Source organism: Oryctolagus cuniculus, chromosome 5, assembly GCF_051225735.1.
Source record: "Oryctolagus cuniculus isolate XC-2025 breed Fujian yellow rabbit chromosome 5, ASM5122573v1, whole genome shotgun sequence".
Classification (NCBI taxonomy): domain Eukaryota; kingdom Metazoa; phylum Chordata; class Mammalia; order Lagomorpha; family Leporidae; genus Oryctolagus; species Oryctolagus cuniculus.
The window spans coordinates 163,895,522-163,918,728 of NC_142871.1; the positions used below are offsets into that span (position 1 = coordinate 163,895,522).

The window sequence follows — 23,207 nt, forward strand, 5'->3', positions numbered from 1 at the left end:
GGTCGGCTCAAGGAGCTGGGAGCTAACAGGTGGGCGCGGGAGGAGGCAGCTCCGAGATCCTCCAGGCCGCCCCCTTCCGCCACGGGCCGAGGCCTGCACGTGAACATGTGTTCCAAAGATCTTCCTTTTCGGATCACTCTGGATGCTGGCTGGCCGGGTGCAGGCGAGGCTCCTGCAGTCCCGGGGATGCTGGTTTCGCAGTGTGGGAGACTTAGGGCCGGCGGCAGCATCCACTGAGACATCAAAGGAAAGCCTGGGAGTCCACGCAGACTTCCCTGCAGGACTAGGGCACCTGCAGGGGGCAGTGCAGAGCGGCGCTGGGCCACCTGGGAGTGCTGCCTGTCCTCTCAGGGCCTACAGGTTTGGTCCCCGCTGCCCTGGAGATAAACACATCCCCTGCCTGGACCAGGTTCATACCAGTTTAGGGGCCAAGACTGGCCTAGATTGGCCTTTGGCTCACTACACTCTCACTGCAGTACATCAGTGTGCTGAGTGACAGCTGCCAGATGTCTGGACAGGAAACATTGGGCCATATAAGGAGTGCAAAGGGCTGGCAGTAGACTTCAGAAGATTCTCACCTTGAATATTCCTCCCCTTCTTTAGCATGTACCTGCCATTCCTTAAACAACTGAACAGTGTTAAACTCAGTTCCGAGATGGGGCCACTGCCCTCCGAGCTAGCCCGCGCTCTGACTGTGGAGTGTGTAAAGGCAGAGTTACAGAGAGAGAGGTCTTTGATCTGCTAGTCCACTTCCCCAGATGGCCACAATGGCCAGGAGCTTTATTCAGGTCTCCCACATGGATGCAGGGGCCCAAACACTTGGGCCATCTTCGGCTGCTTTGCCCAGGCCATTAGCAGGGAGCTGGGTCAGAAGTGGAGCAGCCGGGACTTGAACCAGAGACCACAAGAAAGCAGAGATGCCAGCAGCATTGGCCTCTCGCTGAGGACAGCTGTAAGCAGCGTGCTGGGAAGGCCACAGACCACGCGGTGCATCTTCAGGGAGCAGCCGCGTGCACAGAGACCAGCAGAGCTGGGGGGCACGGAGCCCTCCAGGGAGGTTTCAGAGGTGTGTTGGGCAAACTGGGGTGCAGGCAGGGATGGGCGACCGGAGTGGAACCACAGCACCTGGGCCCCAGGCCGTGACACTGACCAAGGCCGCAGTATTGTTTTCTCCTGGAAGTTCTCACTGACCAGTTGCAAACTTGCACTCTGGAATTTCTTGATAGCAAGGGTATGAACAAAGGAAGGTTCAGCGTCTTTTTTTCTTAACCTTCCAAGTAAGTAGAAAAGTTAGAAGCAGAACCAGAGAAAAAAATAATTAGCTGAAGCACTAGTAATTTAGTATCCCACATTTAGAGAGCTGGACTGGAAGAGGAGCAGCCGGGACTAGAACCCGGCGCCCATATGCGATGCCGGCACCAGAGGCGGAGGATTAACCAAGTGAGCCATGGCACCAACCCCAGTATCCTACATTTAGAAAGCAACCTCATTATACATGAGTTTTTATATTTCTTTAAAAAAAAAAAACTTCATTTGAGAGACTGATATAGCAAGACAAAAAAAAAAAAAATAGAGGGCTGCTATTGGCTGGTCCTCACTCACACCCCACAGCAGCCAGGGAAAGCCAAGGTCAGGGGCTGGGAACTCAGTCCAGGTCTCCCATGGGGGTGGCAGGAACCCAACTGCTTGAGTCATTGCGGCTGCCTCTTGGGTCTGCGTTAGCAGGGAGCTGGAGTTGGGAGCCACAGGTGGATGCTGAGCCCAGGCACTCTGGACGGACACAGTTCTCCTAGCTGGCAGCTTCACTTCGGGGCCAGGTGACCAGCCTGAGTTTTTATGTCCCTTTAAATACTGCTTTAAATGGCTTGCATTGTTCTCTCCTGCAACAGCTTGAGCCTTTACATTGTTTGCTATAACATTTACAATTCTTGTCGTGGCTGCACAGGGAGTGCATTTATCCTCTTTCTCCCATTAAAACACCTTGCTAGGCTGACGTGCCCATGTTTCCTCCATGCCACGGAGACAGAATCTGGTGAAAACTGCCAGATGATAACCAGCATCGCTGACAGGGTGTTGTTTCCAGGCTAAATCCTCTGTTGGTACTGCGGCGTGGGTGTGGTTCTCAAACCCTGCAGAACTTTAAAACCCACTTACGTGTTGATGGCACTAAGAACGTAGAAACTTGATTCCACAGTGGTGTTTTGGAGGTGATCCTGGTGGGAGGTCCTACAGTCACTGGGCACAGGCCCTAGGAAGGTGGTTCTCATGACAGGGTTGTTACAAAGCCCTGAGTTCATGCCCAGCCTCTCTCTCTCTCTGCTGCCTGGCTGGCCCTGTGGTCCTTCCAATGCACTTGCTCCCTGCACCACCACGGCGTCCACCATCCTCACCAGATGCTGAACCAGTGGTGCTACCTGACCTTGGTCTGTGAACCTCCAAAACCATGAGCTAAACAAACCTTTTGTCTTTGTAAACTTAGTTGTCTTGGGTATTTTGTTGTACTAACAAAAAATACACAGGGGTAGTTCTGTTCCTAGTACTTGTCCCGTGCTAGCAATGGGCAGTGCCTTAGTTCAGATGTTCCCGTGTCTGGTGGCCCGAGGAGCTGTTGTGGTTGCTCTTCAGGGAACCACAAGGAAGGAGGGAAATGATCTTCCTACGGCCTCCACGGGAGCTGGAGGGAGATCCACCTTGAAACTGCACTTGGTGACTTGGACCTTGAACTTCACCAGAATGCAGGGGCCACTTTGACTTCATCAGCCAGGACAGGATATCTTGCTCGGCAGTCGTGTTTCATCTATAACAAAGTGTGTCTCTTTGTTTGTTTAATGATGAAAGGGAAGAGCTAGCGGGAGCTTGGGTAGGAATAGACTCTTCAAGCAGACTTTCCAATCTCTAACATAAGAGAGACCTAAACTCTCTAACAGGGCGATGGATGCTGTTTCCCTTCATTCTTATAAGCAATAGTATTAGTTAAATCTTTTTTTTTTTCTAAAAAAACTCACAATTTGGGACTGGCATGTGGCACAAACAGGTGTTTGCAATGCAGCATCTAATACCAGAGTCACAGCTGCTCCACTTCCAATCCGGCTCCCTGCCGATGCACCTGCGAATGCAGTGGAAGACGGCCCAAGTGCTTGGGCCGAGGTCACCCATGTGGGAGGCCCAGATAGAATTCCTGGCTTCTGGCCTTGGCCTGGCTCAGACATGGCTGTGGCCATTTGGGGTAGGGAGAGTGAACCAGCAGATAGAATCTCCTCTCTCTCTCTCTCTCTCTCTCTCTCTCAAATACACAAATAAATCCTTTTTAAAAATCACAGAATTTCAGCATCAGAAGCATCAGGTTGATGTCACACACACACACACACACACACACACACACACACGCACCCCTCTGGGTTGAAATCTGAAAGTCAGATTTGGCTTCCAGGGCACAGCGTGCTCCAGGGCTGGTACGGGGAGTGAGATTGCACATCCGGCGCTGGGTTTCTCACACGAAGAGTTTTTGGCTCTCTGGCTGCCTTTGGAATAGTTAGAATTCTTTGTTGCACTGGGTTTTTCTGAGTCACGGCAGCGTTAGCGTCTGGCAGATCTTGCGTGTGTTTCTGAAGGAGGCAAGGGGAGCCTGTAGAGAATCGAGTTTGCTGATGAGGGGCAGGGGGCTGGGAGCCAGGGGCAGAGTGAGAGTGGTGAAGAGAGACACTCTGGCCTCTTATTTTCTCAAAAAAGCATCCGAAGAATTTGTCAATTCAGCGTTTATCTGGCATTTGCTCTCAGGGGCACTGAGAGTCACCCCCCTGCGACAGTTTGCTCTTCTCTCCCTCTGCAGAGGCAATGCCTAAAGGAAAAGAAAACTTAAGGGAATGTAGCTTTGCATTGCTCTAAAATGCCTTAAAAAAAAAACACTAGGATTAAAAAACTCACGCCCCCTGCAATAATTCTGGTGATCTCTGGGGAGTCGTGAATGCCCAGCCTGGGGACAGCAGCCTGCCTTCTGCCTTCCATCGGGGCCTGGTGACTCAGCACTGGCCGACTTCCCGGGAGTCAGCGCCCACCACGAGGAAGCATTTTCCGCTGCTCGGGGAGTCCCCTGGGAGACACCTCCTCTGATCAGCACGGCGCCTCCCCCAGCCTGGGCTCCTGCTGCGGAGCCCGGACACAGCGGGCTGTGTGTGTCCTTTTACTTTATTTGAGAAAGAGAGAGAGATTCCATCCACCATCTCAACCCCCCAAAGACCCACCGTGGCCAGAATGCTACCCAGGTCTCCGAGGGCCATAGGAACCTGATTACTGGAGCCGCCACCACTGCTGCCTCCCAGGCTCTGCCCTAGCAGGAAGCCGGAGTCAGGAGCAGAGCCAGGAGTTGAAGTCGATGCTCTGATGTGGGAGGTGGCATCGGAGCTGCTGGGCTGACAGCCTGCTCCCCAGCTGTGGGTCATAGAATTTCTCTGCTAGATTTTCAGTTCTCTACCACATGGTCTGTGCTTGTCTCTCCTGTGCATTGAAGCCAACTTTATCTTGGGGGCTTAGAGTCTCCCTTGTCGTAAGCTGAATTTGAATGCTCTAGAGGAGCTGGTGCTGTGGCGTGGCTGGTAAAGCCACCACCTGCTACACTGGCATGCCACAAAGGTGCAGGTTCGAGACCTGGCCGCTCCACTTCCGAACCAGCTCCCTGCTAGTGCACTCAGGAAGGCAGCGGAAGATGGCCCAAGCGCTTGGGTCCCTGCGCCGGCATAGGAGACCCAGAGGGGGCTCTGGACTCCTGGCTTCGGCCTGGCCCAGCTCCAGCCATTGTGGCCATTTGGGGACCTCTCCCTGTCTCTGTCACTCTGCCTTTCAAATAAATAAAATCAATAAATCTTAAAGAGAATGCCCTAGAATCAGAACACAGGCTTCAGTACTGGCTACCTTAAACCTAAGTGCTTTGAGATAATACCAGGAGACTTAATCTAAGAGTTGATGGGAAACCATCTTAGTTGAAGGCATTCATCAAAGTCTTCCTAGGGACAGATTGGAGTTCCTAAAAATCTAAAAGAGAACAGTTGACTTAAGACCGGGCATAGGTTGAACTGGTCAAGACAATGGTCACTCGGGACTTTCAAAGACACCTGTGTTTGGACAGTGAGGCAAGTGCTATTTTGAAGGAAGCGAAGGCTTGGAAGTAGGTGTCGAGATAAACACCCACTGTTGAATGTGTTCTCCAAAACCCCCCAGCTCGGGCAGGTGGAGGGGCCCTGAGCCACGTGACCCCGCCCCTCGGCACCCCCAGACACAGGCAGCCAGGCTGCTCGCTGCTCCCGACTGCTAGCCCTTTCCTGCCTGAGGTCAGGGTCAAAGTTCAGAAGAAAACGTGGATGCCCACATCCCTCAGTGTTTCCCTTCTCACCAGGTGACAGCCCTGGGCAGGAGGCCCTCTGCTCAGGGCTCCAGGCCGGCGTTCCTTAAAGAGCTCCTGGCTGCAAAGGGCTAAGGGGTGGAGCTTTTAAACTTGTTTCCTCTCCTCTCCTCTCCTCTCCTCTCCTCTCCTCTCCTCTCCTCTCCTCTCCTCTCCTCTCCTCTCCTCTCCTCTCCTCTCCTCTTTTTTTCTTTCTCTTTCCTTTCTTCTATCTTTTTTTTAAGATTTATTTTTATTTATTTGAAAGAGTTACAGAGAGAGGTAGAGACAGAGGTCTTTCATCCGCTGGTTCACTCCCCAAATGGCCACAACGGCTGGAGCTGTGCCAAACCGAAGCCAGGAGCCAGGAGCTTCCTCTAGGTCTCCCACATGGGTGCAGGGGCCCAAGGACTTAGGCCATCTTCCACTGCTATTCCAGGCCACAGTAGAGAGCTGGATTGGAAGAGGAGCAGCCAGGACTAGAACCAGTGCCCATATTGGGATGGTGGCGCTTCAGGCCAAGGCTTTAACCCACTGCGCCACAGCGCCAGCCTCTGTATAGGTTTTTCGTAACATGCATTTTCCACAAACTTTAGGAAGATCCCATACATATCCTACTTCAAAATTGCTTTGCACCAGAATAAACCAATCTTTGAATACCATTTTTCCATGACAGTTTTGAAGTACCCTTGTATTGTTGGAAGCTAGGGGGCAATGAAGCAGTGCCTTGAGGAATTTAATTCCATCCTAGAATTCTGTGCTCAAACTCTTTTAAAAAAAGATTTATTTATTTATTTTAAGAGTTAGAGAGAAATTTGGCATCCACTGGTTCACATCCCAGAAGGCCATAGTAGCCAGGCAGGGCTGGGCCAGGCAGAAGCCAGGAGCAGGAGCTTCATGTGGGTCTCCCACATGGGTGGCAGGGGCCCAAACACCTGGGCCATCTTCTATTGCTTTTTCCAGGCCATTTAGCAGGGAGCTGGATCAGAAGTGGGGCAGCTGGGACACAAACTAGCACCCATATGGGATGTCACAGGCAGTGGCTTTACCTGCTGCACCACAATGCTGGCTCCAATGCTCAAACTTTTTTAAAGATTTATTTGTTTATTTGAAAGGCAGAGTGACAGAGAGAAAGGGATCTTCCATCCAGTGATTCACTCTCCATATGGTTGCAATAGCCAGGGCTGGGCCGGTAGAAGCAGGAAGCCAGGAACTCCATCCACATCTCCCACCTGGGTGCAGGGGCCCAAACACTTGGGCCATCACCTTCTGCCTCCCCAGGTGCATTAACAGGGAGCTGGATGGGAAGTGGAGTAGCCAGGACTTGAACCTGTGCACATATGGGATGCCAGCATTGCAGGCGGCAGCTTAACCCGCTGCACCACAATGCCAGCCCCTACACTCCAGTGTGTGGGAGAATAGTAAAGACATTTTCTAGACACATAAAGTTCACATGCACCTCAGAAAATTCCTGGGGGAAGGACTGTGGAGTGCTAGAAAAGGGGACCCCCATCTGTGCCGGAGGTGGACGGGGTGCCCAGAGCAGTGGGGAGAAAGACCCTGCGGGGACCCTGCTCTCTGGGGCTGTGAGTCCTCAGACATCTCTGGAAATCTCTGGAAGAGTTCAGATAAAACTGATGTACTGCCTGTGGTCTGCAGGTGGCCCAGCTGGTTGGGTGAGACTTGGAGCCCGAGTTAGAGGGCGGGACGTACAGCACTGAGCTATGCACTCCGGGGAAATGGTTGTGTAGGAAGGTCCTTAGAACACACCACGCTGCTCCACTCTGCGTGGGGTTTCACGGTCATGGCGATGGAAGCAGTGGATGATGGACAAGTTAAGATGAACCACAGAAAATGTTGGTGAAGGTATGTGTGTGAGTACATGTGTCAGTACATGTGTGTATGCATGTATGTGTGTGAGTATATGTGTATGTAGGTGTGAGTGTGTGAGTATATGTGACAGTACATGTGTGTGAGCATGTGTGTGAGTACATGTGTGTGGATATGTGTGTATGTGTGTATGTATATGTATGTGTGTATGAGTGAGTGTGTGAATGTCATTACCTGTGTGTGACTACATGTGTGTATCTGTGAGTATGTGTGTAAATATGTGTGCATGCACATGTGACTGTGTGTGAGTGTGTGAGTACACGTGTCAGTTTATGTGTGAATATATGTGTGAGTGTATGGATATGTGTGAGTATGTATATATGTGAGTATGTATGTGTGTGAGTACATGTGTGTATCTGTATGTGAGTACATGTATGTAAGTGTGTGTGTTGAGGATAGAGACTGAAAGAGCCAAATGGCTCTCGGAGTGGCAAATCCATGGCAAATGCCTACAATCGGAACAAATGAAACAGGAGGTGACGATCTAAACAAGTTATTCAGAGAAATGGAGAGAGATCCGAGTCTCGACTAAAAGAGGTGGTGGGGGTTGCTCTAGGTAGGGGCTGGTGGGAGGGGCAATGGGGCGGGTTCCACTTTTTTGTTTTTTTGGTAGCAAATCTGAACCCAGCAGGAAACTGGGGTGAGGGGGCAGGTGACATCCAACCTCCTCTGCCCTCCCCCTCTACAGCTGTGCTCTGGGCTGGAGGTCATAGAGTGCTGGCCTGGGAGGGGGTTTCTCTGGGACTTCCATAGTTTTATTATTTTATAATAAAAACATTTGAATTAATTGCCAACAATGACGAATCAAGAGATTTTTTTTTTTTTTTTTGACAGGCAGAGTGGACAGTGAGAGAGAGAGACAGAGAGAGAAAGGTCTTCCTTTGCCGTTGATTCACCCTCCAATGGCCGCCGCTGCAGCCGGCGCACCGCGCTGATCCTGGCAGGAGCCAGGAGCCAGGTGCTTTTCCTGGTCTCCCATGGGGTGCAGGGCCCAAGCACCTGGGCCATCCTCCACTGCACTCCCTGGCCATAGCAGAGAGCTGGCCTGGAAGAGGGGCAACCGGGACAGAATCCGGCGCCCCAACCGGGACTAGAACCCGGTGTGCCGGCGCCGCAAGGTGGAGGATTAGCCTATTGAGCCACGGCGCCGGCTTGAATCAAGAGATTTTTAATAAAATTCCAGATTTCTAGTTTCTCTGGAAAGAAAGCAGAGGAGGCGGCAAGGAAACACCTGTGCACCGGCTGGCACCGAGAAGCAGGGGCTCGGCTGGGGCTGCGCTCCCTGGGTAGCCGAGACCCACCCGGCCCTGATCAGCTCCCTGCCCTTCTGGTTTCCTGCCTGGTCTTTGCAGGCTTTTACAAATACGAGGTATTCAAATACGAATTTTCCTGCTTCACCTTTTGAAAGCAGTTCTAGCAAAGAGGAAGACCTCTTTGTTGTTCCTCTTTCCCCTTGTGCATTTGCTATTCTTTCTTAAGGTGGATAGTGTCGGTCTGTTAGGGGCTGCCACACAGCTGTGTCACTGCCCTGAGAAAGAATCCGTTGTGGATCCAGATACAAGTTCTGTGACCTTGAACAAAGCCACTGCATGTCTCTGTTCCTTTGTCCCCTTGCTAGGGGCAGGCCCTTTAACTGTTGTTGCAAGATTTAAACACCTACTGCACATGAAAACTAAAGCCCGTTACATTATTAAAAATCATAATAGCGCATACATTGGGGTGCGGCAGGTTAAGTGGCTGCTTGGGGAAGCCTCCATCCAATATCTAAGCACTTGTGATCAAGTCTTGCCTCTACTTCCCAATCTAGCCTCCTGTTCACGCGCACCCAGTAAGGCAGCAGGTACTAGCTCAAGTACTGGGTTCCTGCACTCACAAGAGGGCCCTACATCGAGTTTCTGGCTCCTGGCTTTGGCCTGTCCCACCTCTGGCTATTGTGGGCATTTGGGGTGTGAACCAGTGGTTAGAAGATCTCTCTGTCATTCTGCTTTTCAAATAAAAATCAACAAATATTAAATTTTAAAAACCCATAATACAGGGCTGGCGCTATGGCCTAGTAGGTTAAGTCTCCACCTGCAATGCCCGTAGCCCATATGGGTGCCAGTTTGAGTCTTGGCTGCTCTTCTACTGATCCAGCTCCCTGCTTATGGCCTGCGAACCAGTGAAAGATGGCCCAAGTGCTTGGGCCCCTGCACCCATGTAGGACACCCAGAAGAAGCTCCTGGCTCCTGGCTTTGGTCTGGTTCAGCCTGCATCATTGTGGCCACTTGAGGAGTGAACCAGGAGATAGAAGATCTCTCTCTCTCTCTCTCTCTCTCTCTCTGTGTGTGTGTGTGTGTGTGTATCTCTGTGTAACTATTTCAAATAAATATATCTTTTTTTAAAATTCATGACAAACACATATTATGAAAAACCATTGCATGGGCTAAAAAATTCTTTTGTATCAAAATAAACCTCGTTAAATTCCATCTTCCCATGAGCTTTCTGAAGGATCCTCGTATTTCACTAGCACAGAGTTTTCGGAGTTCACGTGTGTAGTGTGCATGCATCCTGTTTAAGGCTGGATTATGGTCCGTTGCTGGTGTGGACCACATCTCGCTCACTCATCCACGGATGCACAGTTGGGTCGCTCCCACTTTGGAGCCTTGGGGTGTCAAGCTTCTCTGACACGGGTGTGCAAATCCCTGCAGTTTTGCTTTGACTTTACCCAGGCAGGCTTACAGCTCGACAGAGTTTGTGCGTGGGCTGATTCTCCTTCTTCATGCTAGATAGATTTAAATTCACATATTAAAGCAACATCACGACCTTTTCTTTGACTTAATGTTATAGAAAGTAATTTTGTTCCTGGCACGCAGAGGGTTAGTCCTCTGAATGAATAATTCAGACACTTTCAAAATTCTAATAGATATGAGAAGTGAATTCACCTGAGAGAACAAATCTTGGGAAAAAGATGGCGTGGACACCATGATCCAGGTTTGGGCTGTTACAGATTGGTCAGAAGTCCAGTAAGAGTGGCTGCTCTTCAGCTGTGAGTTTGCCAGGCACACCCATGCAGCAAGTGCTTAAAACTTAGCAAAGTCAGCCGGCGCCGCAGCTCACTAGGCTAATCCTCCCCGCCTTGCGGCGCCAGCACACCGGGTTCTAGTCCCGGTCGGGGTGCCGGATTCTGTCCCAGTTGCCCCTCTTCCAGGCCAGCTCTCTGCTGTGGCCCGGGAGTGCAGTGGAGGATGGCCCAAGTACTTGGGCCCTGCACCCCATGGGAGACCAGGAGAAGCACCTGGCTCCTGCCTTTGGATCAGCGCGGTGCGTCGGCCGCGGCGGCCATTGGAGGGTGAACCAACGGCAAAGGAAGACCTTTCTCTCTGTCTCTCTCTCTCACTGTCCACTCTGCCTGTCAAAAAAAAAAAAAAAAAAAAAAAACTTAGCAAAGTCTGTAATTCCAGCTGCATTTTCTTGAATACTTTGAAGCTCGGGCTTTTAATAGGTTAGTGAGACAACGTAAAAAGACTGGGAGTTAGTATCTGAAGCAGCAGCTTGTATTGGACGACTTTCCCTTATTACAACTAAAATAGCTAAGAGGAGCAACTTACAAGGGCAGGTTTCTCTCAGCTCAGCTTGGAGGTTCACAGTTCAGTACGGGGTAGCCAGTGAGTCTGGCATCTGATGGAGGCTGCACAGTGGATCAGGACGCAGAGAGCCACGCAGGAAGCACACTTGACTTGTATAATCCACTCTCTGGGGAGAACTCTCTTCCAAGGGCAAACCCCCAGTGACCCAAAGACCTGCCACCAGGCTCACCTCTTGGGCACCATAGGGAGATCAAGCCTCCACCCTTCATCATCAGCCACTGACGTGAGTCTTTGCAAGTGAACATCTGCATGAGTTTGCGGAGCCAAGTGCTGTTCCAAACAACACAACTCTGTGTCTTCTCGTCTCGTCACCCTAGAAAATATCTCAGCTGGTTCGCAGCAGGGCTTCATACGGGTCAGATGATCGATGCTACACCAGATACTCCATTTTACAGTACAGAACGCCACGTTGCGCCAACCAGCAGTGCCCCAGACGCATATCCCTGGCCGACAGAGAGGACACTCGGCAGCTGTGAATGCTTGGGGCCTCCAGGGCTAGGTAACTAATACCAGGACTCAGATGGCATGGCGCTGGGCAGCTGTCCTATCCATCTGCCACTCAGGGGCTGTGTGGCTTCTCATGGTGCTTTTCCTTGCACATCTGCTCTTGTCTTTCTTTCAATCTGCTTCCTTTGCTTGCTCGTTAGGAATATGGCTCAGTCAAGCCAGCCACCTGGATTTTCCGATGTCACCTTTATCCACAGTTAGCGTTCAGCTGTGTCTGCAACCCTCAGCTCAGGATGTTGACTGATTGACAAGCATCTGAGCTCGTTGCCAAGTGAGTCAGCTTGGTGAGGGTGGTGCTGGTCGCAGGGTAGGAAAGGCAGAGAGGGTGGTGGTGGGAGCTCACGGGGCTTCTGTGGGCAGCCAGTGGAACAAGTCCACAGCACTGGTTAGAAGCAGGTTGGACGAAAGAACAAACTGGTTGAAAACAAAGAGAGAAGCATCCTTCCCCCGTAGCTCATGAGGCCGGCCCTGTTCGGCCTCTGCTGCTCCTTGTGCAATATGTGGCCTTCTAGACGTGACTCATTCCTGGGAGAGCCTGTAAAACCTCCGCGAAACAAAGCATTGCGATTCTGTTGTTCTTTTATGGAAGGTCCTTGGTTATACTAATTAGATAATTAACTCGTCGACCTCTAAATGTTTATTGAGTACTGACTGCGTGCCAACACTCTGGCTTGTCCTTTCCCGCTCCGTGTGCAGAGGCTGCCTGGAACTTGAGTGCGTTTTGCTTTGCGAAGTAAGGCAGGAGTCCCTACATCTCCCAGGCCCTGCCTAGGAGCTCTCCATATGGAACCTTGTGGAACCCCCTGCAGCCTCAAGTCTCAGGGATTGTATTTTCCCATTGTAGGGATTAATCAAGGCTCAAAAAAGGAAATAGCTTGACCAAATGACACAGCTAGTCGGGGGTCAGGAATGGCACCCCAGATGGTCTTTTGCCAAGATTATGCTCTTCTGCACCACTTCAAGGTACCTTGTGTGGAAACATAAATTCTTGGTCTAGATTCTTAAAGGGCTCTTCACAGAGCCATGAATTGAAGTAGGCACACAAGGGGCCACTTGAGTGAAATGCACACTCTCGGTGGGTGGGTCTCTAACCCAGATGTGACTGTTTGAAAGCACATTTAAAATAAATTGTCATTTTAGTGATTAAAATTTGAAATATGTAATTTTATTTTAGGACTCTTTAATGGATAGGAAGAAAGTTAAATGTGGAAATGTGTCTGAAAAAATATAAATAACATTCTATCTGTATAAAAAAGAGAGTTTCCAATTGTTAAAAAATTTCATTAATTTTTAAATAATTATTTTATTTATTTGAAAGGCAGAGTGACAGAGAAAGTAGGAGACAGAGAGAAAGAGAGAGAGAGAGGGAGAGAGAGAGAGAGATCTTCTTTCCACTGATTCGCCCTCCAGATAGCCACAACAGCCAGGGCTGGGCCAGGCCAGGCCAACGTCAGGAGCCAGAAACTCCACGCAGGTCTCCCAGGTGGGTGGCAGAGCCGGAAGCACTTGGGCCATCCTCCACTGCTTTCCCAGCACATTATAGGAAGCTGGATCAGAAGTGGAGCAGCCGGACTCCAACCAGCGCTCCTGTATGTGATGCGGGCATCCCAAGTGGCAACTTAACTTGATGAGCGACAATGCCACCCTATGTAATGTATTTTACACATTTAAAAATTCTTCAGAGTAGCCCTAGAAGAACATTGGGATGTCATGTGAACGTCATTTTGGTCTCGTAAGTAAATTTATCTCCATCATCAATGCATTTATTCTTAAAGCAAATGATCGTTCTCTACTTTTCTCGCTCTGAATTTTTCTTTACTTCTAGAGCCACATATTTATTTAAAACCATTTTCATATTCTTCCTAACATGTGAGACCACATAGGATTCAAAGATAATTTGAATAGGGTTTTTTTTAATTTGAGAGTAAATTAGAATATTCAAAAGAATTTTCTCTTTTCAGTATTTTTTAAAATTTGTTTGAAAGTCAGAGTTGGGGTGGGGGAGACAGAGAGAGAGAAAGAGATCTTCCATCTGCTGGTTCACTCCCCAAATAGCTGCAACAGCTGGGGCTGAGCCAGGCCAAACCCAGGGTCTCCCTCCATCTCTCCCATGGATGCAGGGGTCCAAGGACTTGGGCCTTCTTCCACTGCTTTTCCAGGCCATCAGCAGGGAGCTGGATCAGAAGTTGGGCAGCTGGGACACAAACCAGTGCCCATTTGGTTTGCCAGCGTTGCAGGTGGTGGCTGAACCTGCCATGCCACAACACCAGCCCCCACTTCAGTGTTTTCAATTCAGTTAATCAAACATGCCCATAATATTGCTGAACTCTAAACAGTTATAGATGAACTGCCTTGAAATTTCAACATAAGGGCTGAGTGCTGAGGTTGCAAAGCTAGTACTCAAAACCGCCCCAGGTTTCAATTCTACTCAGGTGCCTGGTGCAGATGAAGGTGCAGATCAACTGCGTACAACATCAGGACTGACTGTTCCTCTAACTTTATAAAAAAAAAAGATGTATTTATTTATTTGAGAGGCAGAATTACACACAGAGAGAGAGAGGGATCTTCCATCCACTGGTTCACTCTCCAAATGACTGCAAACGGCCGGAGCTGGGCTGATCCAAAGCCAGGAGCCAGGAGCCGCTTCTGAGTCTCCCATGTGCGTGCAGGGGCCCAAGCACTTGGGCATCTTCCACTGCTCTCCCAGGCCGTAGCGGGAGCCGGACTGGAACTGGAGCAGCCGGGACTCTTATGTGATGCTGACATCACAGATGGAGGCTTAACCTTCTTTTTTTTTTTTTTTTTTTTTTTTTTTTTTTGACAGGCAGAGTGGACAGTGAGAGAGAGACAGAGAGAAAGGTCTTCCTTTGCTGTTGGTTCACCCTCCAATGGCCGGCGCGCCGCGTTGATCCGAAGGCAGGAGCCAGGTACTTATCCTGGTCTCCCATGGGGTGCAGGGCCCAAGTACTTGGGCCATCCTCCACTGCCCTCCCGGGCCACAGCAGAGAGCTGGCCTGGAAGAGGGGCAACTGGGACACAATCCGGCGCCCCGACCAGGACTAGAACCCGGTGTGCTGGCGCCGCTAGGTGGAGGATTAGCCTAGTGAGCCGCGGCGCTGGCCTAATGGAGGCTTAACCTTCTACACCACAGGCCAGCCCCACCTCTAACTTTTTAATGGTAGAGTTAATCCATAGTTTTCAAAGAAATATTGGGGAAATCCCAGTTGAAAGGAAAATAATTCAATATCTGCTAGCCAGAGGTCTGAGGGAGCTGTGGCTTCTCCAAACCCCAGCCCAGTGGTTGCACCACCTCTCACCAGCAAAGAGCCAGGCCTGGCGGAGGTCTCTGGGGACTTGCTGGTGTTACCAGAATGGACTGCACACTCGTCTCTACCACAAGGGTCAGCCAGTCATGGCCTGGGAGCCAGCCGTGACCCTCCACTGGTGTTTGAATGGCCCTTGAACTAGAATGGTCTTTCCACATTTAAATGTTTGAAAACAATATGGGGGAGAGAGACAGTACTATCTTATAAACAGAAAAATTAAATTCTGATTTTAGTGTCCATAAACAGCGCTTGTTTGTAACACAGCTTGCTGGTTCACTCAGGTGCTGTCTGTGGCGGCTTCGCGTTAAGAGGCCAGCCTGGGCGCTGTCTTAGGATGCGTGAAGAAAATCAAAACAGCCCACAGGGAAGCCCTTTCTACCGCCTGCCCCTTCCAGTCTCCTGGCCCAGCAGTGTCTGTGTCTCTCTCTGGTGCGTCTCCTCTCTCCTGTTACAGTACATGAAGTTTTCTTGCCCCCCTACTGGTCCCTGTTCTTTATAAATGACCCAGCCACAAAGTGGACTAAAGCCAACCGGCAAGATGCGAACCTTCAAGCTGTGTCCAGCCCCGACTCCTCTCTGAGGTCCAGGTCCTGGAGTTACTGGACCGTTTACTTGACACCCTAATGGGGGGACCTAACAAGCATTTCAGTTATAAAACGGCCAAAATGCAGCTCTCAGTTTTCTCCCACAGACTTGTTCCTCTGCCACTTACTCTCAGCTCGGTGAGTGAAACTACAGTGGATTCAGCTGTTATGGCAAAAATCCAGAAGATAGGAGGTTCTTGTTCCACCCAAAACCCCCAAATCTGCTTCCCCGGTGATTTTTGCCACGTTGACCTTCAACATGTGTCCTGAATCCACCGACCTCTTTTTCTCCTTGGTTACCCCTACCTCTTGCACGTGGCCCCGCAGTGCCTGCTGACTAGTCTCTCTCTTCTGCCCTCGCTGTCCTACCCTCAGCATGATCCATCAACCCAAACTCACTTCCGCTCGCTCCTTCACTCCCTCCAACCTCTTTTTTTATTTGACAGATAGAGTTAGACAGTGAGAGAGAGAGACAGAGAGAAAGGTCTTCCTTCTGTTGGTTCAGGCTGCTATGGCCGGCGCTGTGCCGATCCAAAGCCAGGAGCCAGATGCTTCCTCTTGGTCTCCCATGCGGGTGCAGGGGCCCAAGCACTTGGGCCATCCTCCACTGCACTCCCGGGCCTCAGCAGAGAGCAGGACTGGAAGAGGAGCAACCGGGACTAGAACCCAGTGCCCATATGGGATGCCGGCGCCGCAGGCAGAGGATTAACCTAGTGAGCCATGGCGCCGGCCCCATCTCTCCAACCTCTTAAAGCTCTCTCTCATCTTGGACATTTTGCTGGGGCTTAAGCTTCCTCTGGAGGTTCCTTTATCATGACTCCAATTAAAGTAGCCTATAGCCATTTGTGAATTTCTTCTTTGAACTGTCACTCTATGAGTGAGTTATTGTGTTCTTAATTTGTATTTTGGCTTTTTCCTCCTGAAAGTGAACTCTGTGAGAAAAGGAACTTATCACGAAACCCCAACCCCAGGATCATCCTAGCTGTTATGATCTAAATGTGGATCAATTGCAGTTCCAGGGCTATCATACATTGTGTTTTCCTGTGCCGTTTTTGCCATGTTTGTAATCACGCCGCAGTTTTGCACCGTGCCATTTTCACTCAGCCTAAGTAGGTATTTTTTGCACGTTATTCAATCATATTCATAGACACCCTTTTAGTGATTGCCCAATACTGCTTTCCCATGGCTGTTTGCTTTGGCCTATTTCATTGTAATTTGACATTTAGGTCATTTCTAATTTTTCACAGTTATGAGCAATGTGTTGATTCATTTGTGTGTGTGTGTGTGTGTTGTTTTGTCAGTGTCACTGCAAGTGAACCCGGGGGGCCCATGATTCGTCCAGAGTGCCGCACACCTGGCCTCGCTCCGCTCCGGTCGGAGAACAAGCCAGGGTCTGGGGTACAATTAGCATTTGAATTAGTGACAGGAGGATAAGCAGGTGATTATCCCATTTCACAGCTGTTGAGTGGTGTTAGGGAGACACTGTCTGACAGCTTGAGCTTCACATGCAGGGTTTATTAACAAATGATTAAGAAGAAAAGAACTACCGGTCTTTTAAATAAATGAAAATGGGATTTCAAAAATGAAGTCCTTCCAAAGCGCTTTAACCAAACCAAATGAAAGCGATTCCAACTCTTAAATCAAGTTGCTTGTTTACAAAGTGAAGAGCACAAGTAATCCCATTTCAACCTTCCTGCCTCTCGTCTGAACAGCCCCGAGTGGTCTCCAGACAGCCCAACAATGCCCCTTAGCTAGGCAAGGCGCCCTGACAGTACCGAGCCAGAGCCCGGCGCTGCGTTAAGCCCGTGGGGAAGCTACGTGATGGAACCGCCCACAGCCGCACAGGGTCACCCGGAGAGGCAGTGCTGGCACAATCGGGCACCAGCTTTAAGCAGAACACACCCCCCTCCCCCGTGCTTGAAGAACGCTGTGTTGAGTTAGAAACAGGTGTGGACACTTCCATCGGCCCTGATGTTTGTCTTGTCGGTCTCCCTCTCATTTCTCACTGCAGTGCCTGCTGGCAGGGGCCTGAGACTTTGCACAATTTGCGTGGCCTTCAGATGCGTTTATACTTCCCAGTTTAAGTCTTACGTCGGTGGATTTGGAATCAGCACAGATGTAAAGCTACCACAAGTTCCTTACTGCATGCCCATCTGCGGTCTAGGTTTTCCAGAAGTCCTGCAGAACTCAGCAGAACTCTCCCTGAGCCAGGCTTCTCGGTGAGGCACCCACAAATCCCTCGTAGCTGGGGAGAGCGTGACTTTGACCAAGGTGAATGTCGTTTCTCCCTGCAGCTGTGCAAACCCAAAGAACCAAGCAAACACAGCTCAAACAAGGGGTCTTCAAAAAGTTTGTGAAGTGGGACTGGCTCTGTAGCAGGTAAAGCAGCCGCCTGCAGTGCCGGCATCCCATACGGGCTCCAGTTCAAGTCCCGGCTGCTCCACTTTCCATCCAGCTCTCTGCTATGGCCTGGGAAAGCAGTGGAGGATGGCCCAAGTGCTTGGGCCCCTGCACTTGTGTGGGAGACCAGGAAGAAGCTCCTGGCTCCTGGCTTCAGATTGGCACAGCTCCGGCCATTGTGGACCTCTCTCTCCATTTCTCTGCTGCTCTCTGTAACTCTGCCTCTCAAATAAATAAATCTTCTAAAAAAAAAGTTTGTGAGAAGTGAGTGGTTGGGGGCGGGCATTGTGGCACAGGTTAAGCCTCTGAGTGCTCTGCCTTTATCCCCAGTGCTGGTTCCCTTGCCAGCTACTCTGTTTCTTCTTCTTTTTTTTAAAGGTTTATTTATTTACCTGAAAGGCAGTGTTACAGAGAGAAAAGGAGAGAGAGAGACAGAGACAGAGAGACAGACAGAGACAAGAGAGAAATCTTTCACCTACTGGTTCACTCCCCAGATGGCTGCAGCAGCAAGGGCTGAACCAGGCCAAGGCCAGAAATCAGGGGCTTCACCCAGGCGCACTGGGGCCATCTCCCGCTGCTTTCGCCGGCACGTGATGAGCAGGGAAGGAGAGCGGCCGGGGCTCGAATCAGCGCTCACAGACAGGCCTGCATCGCCACACCACACCACCAGCCCCATGCTCTGCTTCTGATCCGGCTTCCTGCTCGTGCACCTGAGAGGCAGCAGCTGACGACCAAGGACTTGTGTTCCTGCTACCCACATGCAGACCTGGACGGAGTTCCTGACTCCTGGCTTTGACCTGGCCCAGATCTGCTTGTTGTGGGCATTTGGGGAGTGAACCAGTGAATGGAAGGTCACTCTCCCTCTCCCTCTCCCTCCCTCTCTCTCTTTCTCTCCACCCCTGTCACTCTGCCTTCCAAATAAATAAGTCCTTTAAAATGAATATTATGAAAAATTTTTGGATTTCAAAATTTGGTTCTGAGAGAAACTTTTCCATGAACTTTGAACAGTAGCTTCTTCTACTGGCTTCCTTGGGCTTTGTTCTCCACTCAAACTTTCTCAATGTAATACTCACAAACAAAAGTTTTTATTTCTTCAGGCCAAGGCGTTAACCCACTGCACCACAGCACCACTGGCGAAAGTTTTTATTTCTTTAAACACACACACACAATGTTTCTCCTGTCAAAGAAATAAAAATGATTTTTCCTTTAGAAAGTTGATTTTTTTTTGCTACTAGTGAAAAAGTAGAAATCTTACAAAATGCAGTACTGAATTCTTTTTTTTTAAAGATTTATTTATTTATTTGAAAGTCAGAGTTACACAGAGAGAGAAGAGGCAGAGAGAGAGAGGTCTTCCATCCACTGTTTCACTTCCCAGTTGGCTGCAACGGCCGGAGCTGCACCGATCCAAAGCCAGGAGCCAGGAGATTCTTCCAGGTCTCCCACATGGGTGCAGGGGCCCAAGGACTTGGGCCATCTTCCACTGCTTTCCGAGGCCACAGCAGAGAGTTGGATTGGAAGTGGAGCAGCCAGGACTCGAACTGCCCATGTGGGATGCTGGCACTGCAGGCGGCAGCTTTACCTGCTACACCACAGCGATGGCCCTTGTACTGAATTCTTTTCTCATTACCAACCAAGTAAGTTAGGTTCCTGGAGGAGATTAGTACACTCATCTGTCTTGATTTGTATATATGCAAACCACTCCCTCTCATATTCCATGACCAGCAGGATAGTGTAAGGGTTAAATTATCCTAATCAGTAATCTGGCACTTTCATTCGCTTGGAAGGTGATGGTAGTGAGGAGGAAGAGAGTTAGGATATGGTTGAGTTATCATAGACTTCTTATTGTATGTATGTCCAAAATATTGCATGGGATGTACAAAAATTTGTTTTAAAATTTATCGTGTTTAGTTTGGTCAAAATCTGTTTCTGTACTTGGGTAATAAAAGTTGGTTCAAAGCAGCCTCCATATATGATGCTATGCAACCTAGCTTCACGTACAAACAAGACGTACTCTAGGGGCTGCTGCTATGGCGTAGCAGGTAAAGCTGCCACCTGTAGTGCCAGCATCCCATATGGGCGCCAGTTTGAGCCCTGCTGCTCCACTTCCAATCCAGCTCTCTGCTATGCCTGGGAAAGCAGTAGAAGATGGCCCAAGTGCTTGGGCCCTTACACCCACGTGGGAGACCCAGAGGAAGCTCCTAGCTCCTAGCTTCTGATCAGCCCAGCTCTGGCCATTGCGGCCATTTGGGGATTAAACAGAGATGGAAGACCAACTTGGGTCCTGAATGTTGCCTGGGTCTAGAACCTTTTTTTTTCTGAAATAAATTGAAATTTCACCCACCTTGTTACATTTAGCTTATCTTGGACTTTTCTTCAACAGTTGTTGAAAGTCAAAGTTAATTAATTCAGCACCTGCATTTTCCATTTGCTAGGGAGGGCAGGGCTGGGAAGGCTTAGGCTGGATCTGGACCTTGACGACGAGTGCCATCCCAGCGGTGGCCTGAGAAAGATGGGAGTAAACCGCTGAAAGGGGCTCTCTGATCCCCGGTTAATATTAATCCCGGTAACCGCCGGGAACTCTGGTCGTCATCCTTGTTATTCTTGTCATCTTTTCTACTAATGAAATCCTCCAGGCCGTGAAAGCACAGGGAGAGAGGAGAACGTGGGAGCTGCGCTCTCCTGCTGGCTGTTCTGGGATGGCCCTCGCAGCGGGGGAGAGACGTGGCACCGTGCGGTTTTATGCCGCCAACGATGCTTACGCCTTAGGAAGCTTCTCAATGTGTTTCCTCCATGGGCATCTGGGGGCTTTTGTTTTCCGCTTTGCTTCGCCCAGCCCAGAAGCTGGAAAGCGAACTCCCCTAACACGAACTTCCTCCGCTTCTATAAACTGACCCCTGGTGGTTGCTATAGCAACTGCAAAGAGCACAACCAGGAGCTGTGTAAACAACAAGTCCAATTCCCAGTTCAGGGGGAGGCCAGAGAGAGAGAGAGAGAGAGAGAGAGACAAGGGGGTACCAGGATACAATGTTTCTGAAAGACAGCCGTGAGAGTTGGAAACGCTGCAAAGCATCTACTCCCTCCCTCCCTCCTCCTCTCCTCTCGACTGCTGCTTGCCACCAGCCAGAGGAGGAGAGGAAAGGGTGGAGGAGGGCAGCGTGCAGGGGCCTGCCTTTGATGCTGAGGAATTGAACACCAGACAACTGAAAATGAAATCTAAACATTTACCCAGAGCCCTGAGCTAGCAATGTGCCAGCCTGACCCTGAAAAGCAAATAGGCAGTGTCGCGGCTGCACCTGCTCCGGGCGGGCGATGCCGGCCGTGCTCGGGCACCGGGCTGGGCGGCCCCTCGGCTACTCCTTGGTTTAATTCAGGCAGATCTGGAGGCAGACGCCGGGCGATTCCTGAGCCCTGTGCTGCTCGCATTTAATATTTTTTTTCCCTTTTTTGGAAGGGAGGATGGATAGAGAAAGGCAATCGTAAAACAGAGCCCCTAAGAGTTTTGTAATCATGTAGCTACACACACACACACACACACACACACACACTTTTTCCTCTCCAGGAACTTGGCTGCTGCTTGCAGGAAACTTTCTGCACATAATAGCCGAGGCTCCAGTATTATTTTCAGTTCTCTTCGGTTAACTCTCTCCCACCCTCTCCCAGGTTGCTTTAAAGAGATGTTTCTGTGGCTTAAACTGAAGCTGTGTGGTGCACAGAGCCTCACAGCTTCACCCTAGCAGGCTGACGCACAGAGGGAGGTTGGGGGGTGGGGGTGGCTGGGACTCCTGTGTTGTCTCTGCCTCTACCCTTGCCCGTGCAAGTTCTCGTCTCTTTCTATGAAAGCCAGCGTGCTCTCAGTCACCTGGTAGGAAACCCAAGGTAAGGTACCACAATGACAGCTGGCTTCTGCGTCTGTGTGCTCCACATCCAAAGATTCAGCCACCCACAGACCTAAAGAGGTCACGTCTGTTCTGCACATAGACAGACTTCCTTCCTGCCGTCCTGTAACAACTGTGCGCACGGCGGTCACCTGGGTTCAGGTGCTGTGGGTAAACTGGAGATGACTTGTGTGCAGGTTACATGCAAATACTGTGCCATGTTCTGTAAGGGAATTGGGAGCTGGTGGAGTATGCATGGAGCTTCGTATCCATGTGGGAGTCCTGGAATGAATCCCCCACAGGTACCGGGGCTGGCTGTACTGTTACATTCATTGTGGTCATGATCCTCTTAATTTTCTATTCTAAAGATCTACTTATTTATATGAAAGGCAGGGTTATAGGGATGGGGAGACACACACACACACACAGAGAATCTTCCTTGGTTGGTTCACTCCCAACCAAGGCTGTGCCAGGCCAAAGTGAGGACCCAGGTGCCTCTTCTGGGTCTCTTATGTGGGTGGCAGGGGCTCAGAGACTTGGGCCATTTTCCTCTGCTTTTCCCAGGCACATTAGCAGGGAGCTGGATAGGAAATGGAGCAGCCGGGACTCGAACCAGTGCTGATAAAGAGATTCCAGCATTACAGGGGGCAGCTTTCCTTTTATGCCACAATAGCACACTCATCCTCTTAACTTTTTTTTAAGATTTTATTTATTTACTTGGGAGGTAGAGTTACAGACAGAGACAGGGAGAGACAGAGAAAGGTTTTCCATCTGCTGGTTCACTCCCCAAATGGCCGCAACGGCCAGAGCTATGCTGATCCAAAGCCAGAAGCCAGGAGCTTCTTCCGGGTCTCCCACACAAGTGCAGGTTCCCAAGGACTTGGGCCATCTTCCACTGCTTTCCCAGGCCATAGCAGAGAGCTGGGTTGGAAAGGAGCAGCCGGGACTAGAACCGGCACCCATACAGGATGCCAGCGCCACAGGCAGAGGATTAACCTACTGCACCACAGCGCCAGCCCCCCTCTTAACTTTTTAAAGTGTTTGTGGATCTATTATTTTTTTAGATCCTCACAAACCCCCAGACATGTAAAGCAAATTATGTCTGTACTTGATTTTTCAGATGAGGAAATTGACATAAGGGAGAACAGAAGACCCGATTGCAAGGAAAGTTGCGGGTGTAAAACTTGGGTGAAAAGGAGTCTTCATTTTATTATCTGCCATTGAAGTCTCACCACCATTTTTCTTTCAAACCATATTCCTCGCTGTTGCCTGAGGACGGTGCGTTTTAAATTTATTCCTTTTCATTAGAAAGAAGAAATGACAATCTTCACCACAGTTCTTGCCTTGTGCACAACACCGCCTCTCCTACTGTCCCCTCTCTACGCCCTCTTTCTCCTCCCTCCTCCTCCTCCTTTTTTAATTATATCATAGGCTGTGGCTCCCCCTTCCAGGCAGGGCGGAGGGCCTGTCTTTGTGGGATGCTTAGTGGCACAAAACAAAGGAAATCAGTCGGGTGGGCATTTAGCAGTGGGTTTAGTCGCTGCTTCGGCACACGTCAGTGTGCCTGGTTTGAGCCTCAGCCTCTCTGCTTCCAATCAGGCTTCCTGCTCGGATGCCACCCACAT

General features: G+C 50.1%; 1 long non-coding RNA gene across 2 annotated transcripts in view; it reads left to right on the forward strand.

Annotated features, from left to right (window-relative positions):
- LOC138849840 (uncharacterized) overlaps positions 1-19,668 on the forward strand; it is a 50,561-nt gene extending 30,893 nt beyond the window's left edge. For both annotated transcript variants that reach the window (XR_016234828.1, XR_016234829.1), the window contains one exon: positions 17,319-19,668. This is a non-coding gene — a long non-coding RNA (uncharacterized LOC138849840). The remainder of the gene's footprint in view (positions 1-17,318) is intronic.
- Positions 19,669-23,207: the final 3,539 nt, after the last annotated feature.